General features: G+C 40.7%; 1 pseudogene; it reads right to left on the reverse strand.

The window, feature by feature from the left end:
* LOC135543093 (partitioning defective 3 homolog B-like) overlaps nt 1-17433 on the reverse strand; it is a 133750-nt pseudogene that overhangs the window by 53827 nt on the left and 62490 nt on the right.

Here is a 17433-nt window from a genome sequence, read left to right on the forward strand (position 1 = left end):
AGAGCAAAAAATATATTCAAGAAATAAAAACGGAGGAATCAGAGTGTTGACGGACGAGGAGAAAAAAAACGGGAGAAAAAAAATGACGACCTTCTGCCTAGTCACTTTCATTGTGTCACCAACCTCCTCCATTGTCTCAACCCCCTCGTAATGACACATACAGGGGGGCCTCCCACTTACCCCTCCCCGATCCCTACGCCCTTGGCCAGCCAGGACCCTCGGTCCAACCCCTGCTTCTCCTCTCCTAAACACACATCTCAACACCACCACAACACACAATGATCCGTGCACAGATAGACAAATAATGGCCCAATTATTAGGCACGCTAAGCTGTTATCCACAATGGGCCACATGTTACCATGTCTCCATTGTTATTGTGCATCGCCCCTCGATTCCACCATCTCACCCATTAAGAGTTCTGCTATATTCACACGGCCCAGGGGAAAATGGACAGAGAAACAGAGAAAGGAGGGGAGAGGGCGAGTGAGAGGAGGGCGGAGAGGACAAAAGGCTAAAATGGCTTTTAACCCTATACACTCGTCTGAATTGGTCTATATGGATAGGGGTAAATTTAAATGCTTCTTACAGAAGAAATATGCATAAGCATGGTAGCAATTGAACGGGGACGTGTTGGAGATATTGGGAAAGATATTGGGAAAATTATTAGACCAAAGTTGAGGACACAACAGTTCACCTGACAAGACTGAATCCAAACACTGTTGATTTTATGTGCATTTTACATTCTGTACTTTTTGCCACATTTGTTAATAACTAAATGTGAAAATACTCTGGATACATTCAGTAACATGATAAGAATATTCTTGTTAAATGTGGGGGTAGGTGCAACATAAGACAAAACATTTTGAAGGGTTTGAGTGAGAAGACTGGTGTCTCCAAGTGGCCACACACACACACACACACACCTCTCTAAAGTGTGCACAGTTAATAAGTTATTTCAACGCACTTTTATGACTCAAAGAACAGTCAACAATACATTATTTTTTTAAAGTTACTCTTCTAGCTGTGCCGTTGAGGAACGAGAGCAAGCACACTTGTAGTTGTTTTGTTTGGAACAGAAACTCACCATCCTCACCATCACACAATTACTATTGTTGTTAGCACAATCCAAAAACCACCCATTTTAAATAGCAATCTGCGTCAGGTGGGCATCATTTGAAAGCTTGTTCAATTGACAACATGACTAGCTAAATTAGAAAATACTTTCGTACAGGGTTCGGTTTTCACAAGGCAATTCAGAGAAACAGATAGTTATTTGAGTGCATTCAGGTGAGTGTTCCACAGCTAATTTTCTTAACAATAGACTTAACATAGGCTCATTCTGTTCAGAACAACCCAGGGTATGACGGCATGTCATCTTTTAACTGTGCATCAAACATTGTGATCATAAACGTTGACACACAAGTTTTATGATATGGAAATGTGAAGTGCACATTTGGACTCTCTTCAATGACAGCATTACCTTCAGATGACAAAAAAAGTTGAAAAAGTGGCACAATTCCCGGGAGGGATGGGGGCAACTTCTTGTTGTTGCGGTGCTCAAACTGCCTTATTAATTATCTCCCATGATTAGTATCCAATACATTCCAATAAAAACGCAATGATTTCATAAAGTAAACAATAGTATGCTGCTGTGTTTTTTCTTCTTGTGACCGTTTTTTCTCAGGAGAAATGAAGTATTCTGTGGCCAAATACATGCCGGGGCCAGCGAGAACATACATGACAAACGAGGTGTGTGTGTGTGGTTGTTGTCATACGCATGAGAAATGAGGTGTGAGTGTGTTCTCTGGGAACGCTTCTGTGATCTGCTAAACGTCAGATGTGGTGAGAAATGGTGTGTGTGTCTGTGTCGGGGAGTACTTTCCTGTGACCCTTGACCCCTGTCATATCCATCATAGAATTGCCCCTTACTCACAGCTGAAGCATTACTCCTCTAGGGAAGGGGTCAGGACACACACACACACACACACACACACACACACACACACACACACACACACACACACAACCGTACTACTGATGTGAGCTTCTCTGTACAGTTCTCACTCAACATTACAGGGTATGAGCAGTAAAACCACACCAAAACTGCTGCCCTTTAAAACTTTCCCTACACTCACGCCCTTCGCTCCTTTTTTTACATGCATGGTGATAAATGTTAGTTTCAGTGTTTGGAGGTGAAATATGGCCTACGTCCCAATACAGTGCCAATAGAAAGTCTACATCCCCTTGAACGTTTTTCACATGTTGCTGTCTTAAAATGTAATCCAAAAGGGGATACAATAACAATTTTTGTCCTCCTACAGATCTACACAACCTACTCCACATTTTCAAAGTGAAAGAAAGTTGTAGAAAATGTTCCAAATTCTGAGAAAATCTAAACTGAAATATCAGAATTGGATAAGTCTCCACCCCCCCTGAGTTAATACTTGGTGGAAGCACCTTGGCAGCCATTACAGCTATGAATCTTTTGACATGACAACTCTTATGGCAGCATATATATATATATATATATATATATATATATATATATATATATATATATACTGAACCAAAATATGAATGCAACAATTTCAAAGATTTCACTGAGTTACAGTTCATATGAGGAAATCAGTCAATTGAAGTAAATTCATTAGGCACAAAACTATGGATTTCACACGATAATCACAGATAACTTTATATAAAAAAATGGGCCTCACAAGAGCAACAGGATCTCGTCACAGTATTTTTGTGCATTCAAATTGCCATTAATAAAATGCAATTGTGTCTGTTGTCCGTAGCTTATGCCTCCCATACAATGACCCCACAGCCACCATGGGGCACTCTGTTGACATCAGCAAACCGCCCGCTCACACGATGCCATGCACATGGTCTGCGGTTGTGAGGTCAGTTGGACGTACTGCGGCGGCTTATGGTAGAGAAACAAACATTACATTCTCTGGCAATAGCTCTGGTGGACATTCCTGCAGTCAGCACGCCAATTCCACACTCCCTAAAAATGTTAAACATCTGTGGCATTGTAATGTGTGACAAAACTGCACTTTCTGGAGTGGCTGTTTATCGTGGCCAGCGCCGGTGTAATGTACATTTTGTTAGAAATCAGTGATGGATGGACTGCAATATTCAAACCTTGACTAGACCACTCAGGAACACTCACCACCTTTTGGAAAGCCAATCTGGTGTGTCTTTGGCATCTACATTTGTGTAATTGCCTCACTGAAAAATTAAACTAACCCAGGGTTAGGTTTTCAGAAGACTGAGGCGGGTTTTCCTCAAACTCTTTATCTGGGCTTTGCTCCTTTTATATCTAATTTGATGCTGACAAACTCCCCAGTCTCTGTTGATGACAAGCATACTCATAACATGATGCTGCCACCACAATATTTGAAAATAGAGAGTGTTTCACTCTGTTGTGTTGTATTGGATTTGACCTAACCTTGTAGTTTGGCTGCCAAAAGGTGCTTCGACCAAGTATTAACTCAGGGGCGCGGAGACTTAAACTTAAATATCTTATTGGATATTTGCAAATGTTTATAATTTGTACATTTTTCTATAACCGACTTACAAAATGTGGAGTAGGTCGTTTTAAAAACTTTAAGGCAGCAAAATGTCATAAAAGCTCAAGAGGGTGTAAAACTTTCTTTCTCACGGGCAGTGTTCACTTCCCTAAAAAAAGCCCACAGGAGTGTGTGTGTGCATATGTGTTTTTGCATGTGCACGTGTGTGTGCGCAAGTATGTGTAGACAGCTCCAGGGTGGAAAGGTTTCACCTGAGCCGCCTCTGCAGAGAGAAGGAGCAGGTCCTGCTACGTTTGATACCTCACTGTGTGACTTCCGAGAACACCACCGTAGCAGAAGCATCTATTTGGGGACGAACTGGGATGTTTATTGCTGCACTGACCTTAATTACAAAATCTTACTTTCGCCATCCCCTCTTCAGAAAGAGAGGGAGAGGAAGAGAAGGGGAGAAACTTAATTGCATACTCCTCGCGTCCTCGCCTCCTTCTCAAAGGCCATTGGAGGAGAAGGTCAGATGGGAGGGACCTCTGGCTTTTGGATCCGATGAGTTTTGAGAATGAGATGAGAGATGACCCGAGGAGTATGCAATTGAGATCTTCCCAAGGAAAGAGATTGAAGGAGAAGATGAGGGAATGACAGGGAGAGGGAGAGAGAGTGAGAGAGCTGGATCAAAAGGAGGGAAGCGAAGGATGCAGTAGAGGAGTACGGATGGGACGGTAGTGCATCGGTCCTTGGAAAAAGAGTACGTCCCAAGTGGCACCCTATTCCTTACATCGCGCACTACTTTTGACAAGGTCCCCCATAGGGCTCTGGTCAAAAGTAGTTCACCATAGGAAATACAGTGCCATATGGACTGCAGCCTCAATCTTGTTTAAGGGCGTGACAGTAAGGGAGCTAGGGTTGCCACCACATACAAGCTATTCCAACTGGTAAGGCCTACAGCCGTGGTGTAGCCTATGGGCGATATGGATATCACTTTCATACATATCTACATACTGTAACACATTGATGTGAATCACACTGCTGCCCTCTATTAGCTATTTGAGCTTTACGGATTGTGGTTGTTGTGGATGGCTGTTCACAAATGTGTTTGCGTATTTTAACACAATAATGGTTGAATTTAAAAGTTTAAGCTGCCAAACAATCATTGTTTTTGCGACCAGGGGACAGTCAGTGAAAAAAAAGCGCTTTCGCAACAGCTGCATAGTGCGGATCCCAGCTGATGGAATAAATATGAATAAATCCTCCCTTCTAAACTCCTCCGTGGTATTGTGCTCCATACTGTCAAAAACAAGTTAATTTAAGAAGACCATCTGTGGGGATTTTATTGCTCAATCTAATAAGTGCTGATAAAAAAAATCTCTAAAGGCCTAATGGACACACAGTCAAACATGCACACGTTTAAAAGACTTAGATAGCTGCAAATTATCGCGATTGCAAAGTGTCACCAACAAAAACATGAACAACAGGCCTAAAGCAAATGCAGCATATAGCATTAATTATTCACATGCAAATAGCATTTTTTCAGTAGTGCTCAAACCATCCCATTCAATGAAAGCAGCATTTCTTTTTCAACTTGAAGCAATGAGCCCAATCAGTCCTCCATGTAAACAAAACCATGAACAATAGAGTGGCCTAATACAGCACTGTGTTACAGCCTGAATTCAAAATTGATTACATCTTTTTCTCTCACACATCTACACACAATACCCCATAATGACAAAGTGAAAGTGAGTTTTTAGAAATATTAGCAATCTACTGAAAATGAAATACAGGAAAGTAATTTACATAAGTATTCACACCCCTGAGCCAATACATGTCAGATTCACCTTTGGAGCTGTGTGTCTTTCTGGGTAAGTGCTTTGCACACCTGGATTGTACAATATTAGCACATTCTTTTTTAAATTCTTCTAGCTCTGTCAAGTTGGTTGATGATCATTGCTAGACAACCATTTAAGCCTTGCCATAGATTTTCAAGCCAATTTAAATCAAAACTGTAACTAGGCCACTTAGGAACATTTAATGTATTCTTGGTAAGCAACTTAAGTGTATATTTGACCATGTGTTTTAGGTTTTCCTGCTGAAAGGTGATTTGGTCTCCTAGTGTCTGTTGGAGAGCAGACAACCAGTTTTTCCTTTAGAATTGTGCCTGTGCTTAGCTCTATTCCCTAGATTTTTATCCCCCCAAAAACTCCCTAGTCTTTGCTGACAACAAGCATACCCATAACATGATGCAGCCATTCATTTATTTGCCACATTTTACTTTAGTGCCGTATTGCAAACAGGATGCATATTTTGGAATATGTGTATTTATGTGTATATGTGTATATGTGTACAGGCTTCCATCTTTTCACTCTGTCATTTAGGTTAGTATTGTGGAGTAACTCCTATCACAGCCATTAAACTCTGTTTTAAGTTGTTTTAAGTTTAAGGTGTGCGTAATGGTGAAATCCCTCAGTGGTTTCCTTCCTCTCCGTCAACTGAGTTAGGAAGGTCGCCTGTATCTTCGGGTGTATTGATACACCATAAAATGTTAAATTAATTACTTCACCATGCTCAAAGGGATATTGAATGTCTACTTTTTATTTATTTATACCTACCAATAAGAAAGTGCCCTTCTTTGTGAGGCATTGGAAAACCGCCCTGGTCTTGTGGTTGAATCTGTGCTTAAAATTCACCGCTCAACTGAGGAACCTTACAGATAATTGTATGTGTGGGGTACATGGATAAGGTAGTCATTGAAAAATCATGTTAAACACTATTCTTGCAGTTCATGCAACTCACTGTGACATGTTAAGCAAATCTTTAGTCCTGAATTTATTTAGGCTTGCCATAACAAAGGGGTTGAATACTTATTTTTTATTTATCAGTAAACATTTGTCAAACATAATACCATGTTTACATTATGGGATACTGTATGTAGCCCAGTGACTCAAAATCTAAATTGAATCCATTTTAAATTCAGGCTGTAACAACATGTGGAAAAAGTCAAGGGGTGTGAATACTTTCTCAGGGGGGGGGTGGGGTCTCTCACTCCCATCCATCAGAAAGAGAGCGTGACTCAGATTACGCAACAGTCCATCCCATCGTGCGGGAGCCAGCAGAAGGACAGACAAATAAAATGTGATTTGATTTTGAGAGGGGGCGGCGTCCCTTTTTCTCTCTCAATCCATGATTGTGTCCCACCTATCTCTTCTTCATCCCAAAGTGTTATCTTGTTCACATTCCTTCAATAATTTGAAAAGAAAATGACTGGTATAAGAAAGCCCATGCTGCCTCCACCAGTCCAATGCTTTTAGAATTATTGGTACGTAATGTATAAGTTTATAGGACAGGGGCCAGTTACACACATACCTTAATATACACTAATGTAAAATATGAAAACAAAAATATTGGGAAGCACTGCACACTTTTCTGAATTCACAATTGTTTGTGTTGTCTTTTATATTGATGATGAACTTTGGATTTTCAAATAAATGTTTTGAAAAATGATAAATGCTTAAAAGGTGGTTTTACTTTTTGTTTTTCACACTAAAAGGTTGAATGTGAAACTTGGATTGTAATATTGATTGTAAGAAAAATATGCTAATATTTTCAACAGCTGTTATAATTTTCTTAATATGTTGTCATTGAAATGTGTATCAAATTGTTGAAGAGCGACTAAAAACATTTCAAACAATAAAATAATTATTGAAAGGTCCAAATCATCACTCAAAATAATTATGTTCAACAGAAAGGATAATATTTTAGACCCATATAAATAAAACACAGATATTACATTACCGGGTCATTTTGACCCAGCATATACATTCTTGGTGTGCCATGTTTACTATGCATCCTACGGTTAAAGTAGAAATAGAACGCCTGTTCCATTCTGTTTGCTCTATTATAGTGGCCACTATAGTAGACATCGATCAAGTGCACAAGGATACATGTGTGCAAAAATAACCCCCCTCACTCACACAAAAGTGTTACTGTCAAGTTCAACACAACAAAAGCAATATATTTGGGCTACACTGCATATTGTTACATTGTACACTTTCTGCCTGCAGACATCTGTTCTACGATGTGCCAGCAGAGCGTGATACCGTGTTGGCATAATCTCTTTCAGGCAGAGAGTACACCTGGCATGCCCCTTTTTATCCACTGTATTGAAAGAGGGGAAGTGTGTGGCGTTTCTTTCACCTCTATTGGCATCCAGCATAATAAGCAAGGCCTAGCTCCAGCTACACTTGATCCCCGAATCCACTTGTTTAACAAGCCAGTTAACACCTAATTTTTCATCTAATTCTCTCATTTTGAAAATTAACCACATACTGTAGAGGGAAAACATAAGATCAAAGATTACTAGTTGAATCCAACAGACGAAAAACTTTATGTGACATTAAAAAAAAGAGATATACATGAAAAATAATTATTGGACACCCTTTTTCTATAGTGAACTGGTTTCACAAGCTTTCCACGCGTTAATTAACAATCATTTTAAATTTAAAGATAGGCTCTGGTGGAATAACCGTTTATGTGCACCACTCAGAATGGACGGACAAGTGCACAACTTTTCTGTTGCTGATGAAAATCGCCGAAATGTGGGAAAGAAACGTAAAACCAAACTAAAAGAATGGAAAGACAGGCAAAGGAAGACCTTTGGATGCGGGAAAACCCCTATACAAATCGCAAGCGTCAAGAAAAAACTGGGAAAAGCTGTCCAAAAGATGTATGTGGAAGAAGCGTATATCAAACAATCAAGCTAGCTAGCTATAGAGTACAGTAACTAACATGTATGTTCTGGGTTGTCTAATTCGTAACTATAGAGAAAACATATTAGCTAAAGTTCGTTGGCTACTAATTTATACATTATCGTTACAAATGTTATTGCTAGATGATAGAAGAAACATAGCCAGCTACTTTTTCTCCATCCACCGGATGATTCGACATGGCTACAGTAGCTAGCTAGTTATATGTAACGTTACACTGTATCCTGCAGGGATTGCACACCGAGGATCCATTGAGGTGGCAAGCTGCATATTGAAGTGGTGCGCAAGTTGATCATCTTCAGTGACAGATGCTGTGGGCAGAATAACAACTGGCGGATGCTCAATCTGATGTCGATGCTCATCTCTACGGGTTACTTTACCCAAGTTGAGCAGAAGTTCATGGTCTCTGGTCATTCTTTTCTTCCTTGTGATGGATCTTTTGCCACCATGGAGAAGAGGCGTAAGGTGTCAGTCCTTCATACACCTGATGATGTTTCAAAGATGATACTTGAAGCACAACCAGCAAAACCATTCAAGGTGATGAGGATGCAATGTGAAGACTTCAGGCACCTCCCAGATTCTGTCCTCAAGCGACCAGCTGGACGACAGACCACCTCAGTGAGGTGGTTAAAAGTCACAGGTATTGCACAGAGAATAGTTTACTAACATCCCATCAATATGCAACATTTTGTTCTAACAATAAAATATCCTAATGCTTGACTGTGAAAGTTGTTTATTGATGTCAGGAACTTCAAATGTTTCTGTTCTAATTTCAGTTGAGGATCCTTGGAATCTGTACGCCAGACAGAGCCACGGGGATGGAAATCGTGGCTGATCTCCAAACCAAAACAAGGAGCTACACCTCAACCTCCCTATTTTGCAAGCCACTACCCGAGAGCATATGAGAGTCCTCTGCCCATCAAAAAAAATAAGTACCAAGATCTGATGACCATGCTCAACTACTTGCCAGCTGCTGCACACTCTATTTATAAATCACTGCAGAGTGAATAAGTTGTTGTTAAACCAAGCTACATAATTAACCGTTTTTTTTCTGTGAGTTTATGATCCCCTGAACCTGTATAGTATGTTGAGTCTGAATACATTTCAGAAGACATGTCACCCCTATTGTAGGAAATTAAATGTATAGTAGGTGTTTTCTATGTGAATCAATGTAGGTATGATTTGAACCAGCACAATATATTGAATTAATTTAATTTTAAAGATGTTGTTCCTCGTGTAGAAAATGTTATGTACAATGTGTTCTGTTGAGAATTATTTTGTTTGTGATCATTTGAACCTTTTTTAATCTGAATTGATTAAAAACAAATAAGTCATCACATACAGTATGTGAGTATTAATTTGATCTTGATTCCATTTTTTTTAATTAATTACAAAGTACAGTACATCTCTCTGTCACCACATTTAGCATTAACTCTAAGCAGTTAATACTTATTTACTGCTGTCACCTCAGTACAGAAGGACATTTCCTGCCTTTAGCATGGGTTTAACGCAATTCAAAACTTAATTGCTGATCATAGTGTTAAACGCAAAATTGTTTCCTGAACGTTTTGTAATATTGACCTTAGGGACCTGCATAATGGTCATGCATATTGGCACATCACATTGATCCATATTTGATATGTACAAGTTGTGCTTGTTTTGATTGAATTAATTGAATTGTATTCTATTTTTGTAGTTGTTCTATGGTATGTTCACATTGAGGGCTTCATTTTAAATGAGACTACGATTTCATGACTCAACTTTTAAGAAAAGTCATCAGTGCTGAAGTTGATAGACCACCTTTAACTAAACCTCCATACAAATGAATTAATAACATATTGCATTTAAGTTATTTACATGAAGGGCATCTGTACTTGAAAGTACTTAAAATCATCAGGTGTTAAAAAGGACATCTTAGAGTGTTAAAACTGTTCTTCCACAAACTGGACATCTTACAAACTGAGTCATCACTGCAAAACTGAGATCATCACTGGAGATGTACTGTTCTTCCACAAACTGAAATCATCACTGGAGATGATAAAAAAATTAAAACTGTTCTTAAATTGTTGGAAGATATGGGTATGGTGAATTATTTGTCCACAAACTGAGATTATCTTAAAATGGAAAAATTGTCACTGGAGATGATAACATTTCTGTCCAGTCTTCCACAAACTGAAATCATCACTGGAGATGTACTTCTATTTCTGTTCTTCCACAAACTGAAATCATCACTGGTTATACCAATGATGATATACTGTTCTTCCAAAATAAAGTAAAGAGATGAAAAGGCTGGAAGGATCATGACCGTATTTTCTGTTTGTGTGGATTAATTGGTGGAGTAGAGGACCTTCTGCATTTCAGTAAAATAACAACTCAATGTTTATATCCCAGGACAAATTAGCTAGATTGGGTTCAATGTTAGCCCTGAAATTAATATAATTGGTTCAGAAATAGTTTTGACATTTTAACCTGCATGATCGCATTTGCAAAATACATTTATGCACAATGGAGCATGGACGGCCCGGTTTGGGTTCCGTGTAAGCCATGTTGGGTGCAATGTTGTAATTGAAATATATAGATTTCTAAATTTATTTTTGCAATGCTCGCATCGCATGCAGTCAACCTGTAAGGCTTCTCACCTACCTCTCCGCTATCGCTCAGGGGATGCGCTGCTATAACTGCATTGCATGATCTGCTGTCTTGCCAGAGCACGCGCTGATTCTGTAACCAGCATTGGTGGTCTCTTCTCTCTACTGTCACGTGCGGCATTCTATTGTTATGTGAACGATTGGCTGAGCCTTGGCTACAGCCAGATTGCTCCAAACATGCATCACTCGTTCACTTACAGCCAGTAATGATCCAAAGCCCCCACCCCATACTCCCACCCCCACAAACTTTTTCTCATCGGATCTACACGATTCACTTTGGTCACCTATTTTGGATTCAAAACGGCAAATTTTGCCGAAAGGTGACTAGTTTGCATCCCTGCATATTTTATGTGCTGTGAGACCCTGGACATAAATAACTCTGTGGTTGGGAGGGGGGGGCTTGGTGGTGAGGTCTCACAGAGGGCTGCAGGTGCTGCTAGCCCTGAGGATTAAAAACAACCTCAGAGAGAGGAAATTACTGAGACCACAGGGCTGCTCGGAGGAAAGGAGGTTGGGGGGGGGGGGGGCAGAATGAGCTAGAGGGCGCAAGGAGGAGGGAGAAAGGGGGTGCTAGAGAAGGAGAGACGAAAAGAAGGGGGGAGACATGGAGGAGTTACAGGTGGCAATAGCCTGCAGACTAGGAGGAGGGAATCGGAATACAATAGGTGATACAGAGAGCGTTCCCAAGTGGGAAGAGAGGGAGACAGGGGTAAAGAGAATGGAGAGACATATAGAGTGTCAAGCGAGACAGATCATATTTCCATGACCTGGTCATGGACTGTTTGGGAGGCTGAGGGAACATTGTGTGTGTATATACGCGCTCGGTTCTGTGTGGAGCCTCTTACAAGGAGTGACTGTAGGAGCCTGCTTTCTGAAGAGTGTACAGGTGTGTGAGGCAAGGATGGAGGTATAGGGGTATAGGAGTATAAGGGTATAGGAGTACAACTGCATGTCCTCCAATGCAGTGACAGGGCAACAGTGACTTGTCTGGGTTACGGGACGTAAGTTGTCAGATGGTGGAAACATAGTCAAGTCACAAAAAGAGAGAAGAAATAAAGTAACCTCTAGACCAGGGTTATTCAAATCCTACCCTGGAAGTCAGGGCCAAAGACTAACTTTTCTGTATACCAGCCACTGTGGCAGGTAAATAAAGAAATCTACCAGCTACTTTTTTTACCAGGCAAAATGTGTTTTTTTTCTCAGTATAATAATAATAAGTAATAATTGCACCAAAAAACACATGAGCATGCTTAGTAACGTTTTAAAACAAGAAATGTATTACTAGTAACAATGTGGTATACTGCTCAATTGAATTTAATATTCTGTATTCTTTTAACCAAAATATCAGAGGCAAAAATGTTGCCCCTTTAAGGTTACTTTGGTAAGAGGGCCACTCAAGTCATCACTTGTTCCTGCGAGAATCTCACTAGTAGAGGCTGACAATGTCTCTTTTTGCTAGCAGTTAATGCAAAATTAAACATCGAAAGGCAATCTTTTGAACAAAACAATGTAAATTGAAAAGAAATGTGAGGACAATGTCTCACTTTAGTAGACTTGAGTAAATTAGACCAACTTTTATGCCTGTGCGCATTGTTTCTAAAAACTACTTTTTCAGTACTTCACTGTCTGTGCTCACAGATCCCAGACAGATAGTATTGCCTCATGAGGTGGGATAGCTATAGCTGTAGGAGTCCGATTTCTTTGTGCATTACTAGATTTGTGCATTACTCGATATCAAACAAAACGGCAGAAAAACGGCAGAAATTAATTTGTAAATGTAAATTTAGGCCCTGCTGGAGGTCCAAAGTACTGCTGGTTTCTATTGTTCTTGATAATTAAATTGCCCCCACCTGGTCTCCCAGGTCTAAATCAGTCCCTGATTAGCATGGAAGAATACATTTCAAACTGTTTTGAGGTACAGAATTGTATTTGAGGACTCTAGACTCCAACCACATCTCTGGGGGAAAAAAAGACTCATGGACTTTTTTTTGTTCTCGTCTTTGTATTACATGGGGCGGCAGGGTAGCCTAGTGGTTAGAGCGTTGGTCTAGTAACCGAAAGGTTGCAAGTTCGAATCCCCATGCTGACAAGGTACACATCTGTCGTTCTGCCCCTGAACAGGCAGTTAACCCACTGTTCCTAGGCCGTCATTGAAAATAAGAATTTGTTCTTACCTGACTTGCCTAGTAAAATAAAATTCTAGGCTTGCTGTATTTTACTCAGCTGAGCACAGTTTGTACTCTAAGACAAAGTCTTTCTCACCATTTCAGCTGGTCTGGCATTGAGGTCATCAGGGGGAGGTATCCCAATTTCCAGTGGTGGGGCCAGGGCAGAGTCACTGCTGCTCCTCACCAGTAAGAGGGATGTCTGGGAAATACCAACAAACACAGAAAGAGAGAGGGAGGAGGTCAATGTTGTCCATCAATGCAAATGTGAGCCTCATGCAGTAGTACACTGACTGTGTTTGTAAACTGATCTACGCTTGGTATTAAGTTTGGCACTGTTTTCCAACAACACAAATCCACTGTAAATCTGCCCAAGATTTTGAATTGTCAAGATATGATTTCAGTGCCTTTTTGACAGGAGGATGAAATAAGCATCGGAGGGACAGAGGGAGGGAGAGAAAGAGCGAGTGAGCCGGGACACACACACATACTTTGCACCCCCCCAACCCTCCCCTCCTTAAACGGGAAGTCAATCTGATCAGCAGCTGCTGCGCCCCCCCCCCCCCCAACACACCCATGCCTTGCAACCTAACCCACTCCCCCCTACGCAATCAAGCCAATTACACCACATGAAACGGTTTGGGGTACCAGAGAGGTACACCGAACTACGGGGGAGGAAAATATTTTTACTCTGCTTTTAAAAGCGGCGTCAGGGCCAGACCTCAAATAAGCCTGGGCTAACTCGCAAATGGCACTCTATTCCCTATATAGTACACAACTATATAGAGAATAGGGAGGCCCTGGTCATAAGTAGTGCCCTAAATAGGAAATAAGGTGCAATTTGGGACACATCTAAAGAGCTGTAGGGGCAACTGAGCTTTTTATACGACTGTAACCTAAAGGGAGTTGGTTAGACCTGGAAGCCACAGAGAAGCAAGATAGAAAAAGGCGAAGGAGAGGGAAGAGTGAGGGAGAGAAGCCAAAGTGATCCCTCTGATCTTTATAATCCCGTCATCAATCTCACTTTAAAGGGGAAGAGGCCAGGTCTTTCTGGTGCAATTGGGCCAAAATAAAAGACGGATGAGTATCAAGTATATGAAAAAGTTCAAAGGAGAAGAAGTGTTACTGCACTGTATCGGCCAGTCCCACTTTGCTCCTTTGACCTTGCTTTGATGTTAGGACTATGGTGGAATCTCCGTCCCTATGGTAGCGGCTGTATGAAAGGCCTAAAGGATAGATCCTCTGCAGAGACAGGAGTAGGGGCCAATCATTTTTATTGACCACATGACCTGACCAGGACAAGCGCTCCTTGCTCTAGTGTTGACCCACCCAGGCTGCTGACCACATCAACCAAGCAAGTCACCCTACACCATACAGACAACCTCAGACCAGACCTACCAGGAGGTGCTCTCTACTAGAGTAAATACACACACACTTTCAGAGGCAGGCACACACACACACACACACACACACACACCTTAAGGAATCCAGAAATGCCTCCACCTTAACCAATTTCAAAACCCTTACAGTACTATGCTCCTATAAAAGACCTACCATCTGGAAGCCCATTTTTCCAACGATTTACAAAGAAACAGACACATTAGAATAGTGTTCCCAATGTTTAACCGAACACTGCTTCTGTTAAGCGATGATGTATTGTCTGTCTGTGAGGTAAAGCTCTGTGTCTCTCTATGTCACTTGGATCCATGTCCTATCTGTCTATCACGGCAATTGTCTGTTACTCTCTGTGTGTGTGTGTGTGTGTGTGTGCCTTTCTCTCTCTCTCAATTACTCTAGGTTCTCTGACTTAAATGAACTAAACTGTTCTTTAAAAAAAATACTTCCGAACATCTAAAATGTTGCTACATATAAAGACCGCTCCAATGAAGCCATGGTGATTTTAATGGTTGTGAAATGAGAAAACGGAGGATGGATCAACAACGTTGAAGTCACTCCATTACATTAACCTAAATGACAGAGTGAAAGGAAAGCATGCACAGAATTAAAATATTCCAAAGCATGCATCCTGTTTGCAACAAGGCACTTAAGTAATACTGCAAAAAAGAGTTATGTTTGTGGCAAATCCAACACAACACATTACTGAGTACCACTCTTCATATTTTAAGCATGTGGTGGCTGCATCATGTTATTGGTATGTTGTCATTGGCAAGGACTAGGGATTTTTGTGGGGGATAAAAAGAAACTGAATCTATAAGCACAGGTGAAAACCTGGTTCAGTCTGCTTTCCAACAGACACTGCGAGATTAATTCACATTTCAGAAAGACATTAACCTAAAGCACAAGGCCAAAACTGGAGTTGCTTACCAAGACAACATTGAATGACAAATATCTTCTCTGTGCTGCCCTTTAACGTGAGTTTCTTCAGGCAAAACCAAGATGACTTGGCATCAGGAAATTCCTAGTGGCCTAGTTACAATTTTGACTAAAATCTACTTGAAAAATCTATGGCACAACTTGAAAATGGCTGTCTAGAAATGATCAACTTGACAGAGTTTGATGGATTTTGAAAAAAATAATGGGTAAATATTGTACAATCCAGGTGTGCAAAGAGACTTATCCAAAAAGACTTACAGCTGTAATCACCACCAAAGGTTATTCTACAAAGTATTGATTCAGGGGTGTAAATACTTGTGTAACAGTTATTTCTGTATTTCATTTTCAATAAATTGGCAAAAAAACACATTTTGACTTTGTCATTATGGGGTATAATGTGTAGATGGGTGTGTAAAAAAACAACCACATTTTAATCCATTTTGAATTCAGGAAATAACATAACAAAATGTGAAATAAGTCAAGGGGTATGAATACTTTCCGAAGGCACAGTTTCGTATCGGCGCCTAAGTATCATGATAATATCGTATCGAGAGGTCCCTGGCAATTCCCAGCCCTACCAAATACCAGCTCAGACTACTCAGTCATGGACAAAAAGCACTTCAGAGGTATTTAGGGAGAGCGAGGGAGAATCTCAATTGCATATTCTTCACGTCCTCTCGCCTCGCCTCCTTCTCAAAACCCATTGGATGAGAAAGCCAGAGGTCCAACCCCACAGATAAACGTCTCTGACCTCTGACCCTAATGCATAGGTTCATGGGAGATCAGAAGGCCCAGAAGAGAAGGGCAGTAGATTGTTTAGTCTTCTCTGTCTCAATGTTGAGTTTAATGATAATCCATTGTGGAGTATGTCCTAATGGACTGCTAATTCTGTTTGTAATCTGTAATGGAATTTTGAATATTCGAAGAAAAAAAAAACTCTTCAAAACGGTTATTGAGCTCATCTAAACTAAGGCAAAGCCACAGATGAAATAACCATTCCCATTTGGCATGCAGTCCTGGCTGTGAGTGTACACGTCTCTGTGGGAGTGTGTCTGTGCGCGCCCAGAGTGATCTTGTCTAGTCAGATCAATAGAACCCTCCTGCCCAGGGTGCTTGTGGGACGTAGTGATAAGGACTGTCATCCCCTCTCGTCGACAGGAGAGTGTGTATGTGTGCGCTCAGTGCAGTATGGCGATCGATGCAGGTCTAATCATCCAACTGGGACTCTGCTGGGGCTCAATCACAATGTTAAAACAACCAAGTTCCAATCCTGTCCTCTACACTGCTATAGCACATCCACACACAGCTGCCAAATTGTACCACTAAACAACACCCAGTGTTATGACTGGGGCCAGAAGTATTTCCTCACCACAGCGAAGGAACTACTGTTGTCTGCCGTTATCTCGCTTTCCAATCAAGGTGCATGAATTGAGGAGAAACTGAAGTGAAAATGCACTCACCATAGGAAAAAACTATGAACAGAAAAAAGAAAAACTGTGCCCTAGTTACGGCACATAAGTAGGACATCATGACCGATCATAAAACAAGACCATGTACACTGAACAAAAACATAAACGCAACATGTTGTAAAGTGTTGATTCCATGTTTCATGAGCTAAAATAAAATATCTCAAAAATGTCTCATAAGCACAAAAAAAGTACTTCTCTCAAATTTTGGGAACAAATTTGTTTACATCCCTGTTCGTGAGCATTTCTCCATTGCCAAGATAATCCATTCACCTGACAGGTGTGGCATATCAAGAAGCTGAATAAACAGCACAATCATTACACAGGGGCACCTTGTGCTGAGGACAATAAAAATCCACTCTAAAATGAATAATTTTGTCACACAAAACAATTGCACAGATGTCTCAAGTTTTGAGGGAGAGTGACGGCGGAGGGGAGGGCTGCCGTTTTATGGGCTCCAAACAAACTGTGCTATTTTATTAGTCTTTTTGCATTGTTTGTAACTCATTTTGTACATGATGTTGCTGCTACTA

The sequence above is a fragment of the Oncorhynchus masou genome, chromosome 7 (assembly GCF_036934945.1).
Source record: "Oncorhynchus masou masou isolate Uvic2021 chromosome 7, UVic_Omas_1.1, whole genome shotgun sequence".
NCBI lineage: Eukaryota > Metazoa > Chordata > Actinopteri > Salmoniformes > Salmonidae > Oncorhynchus > Oncorhynchus masou.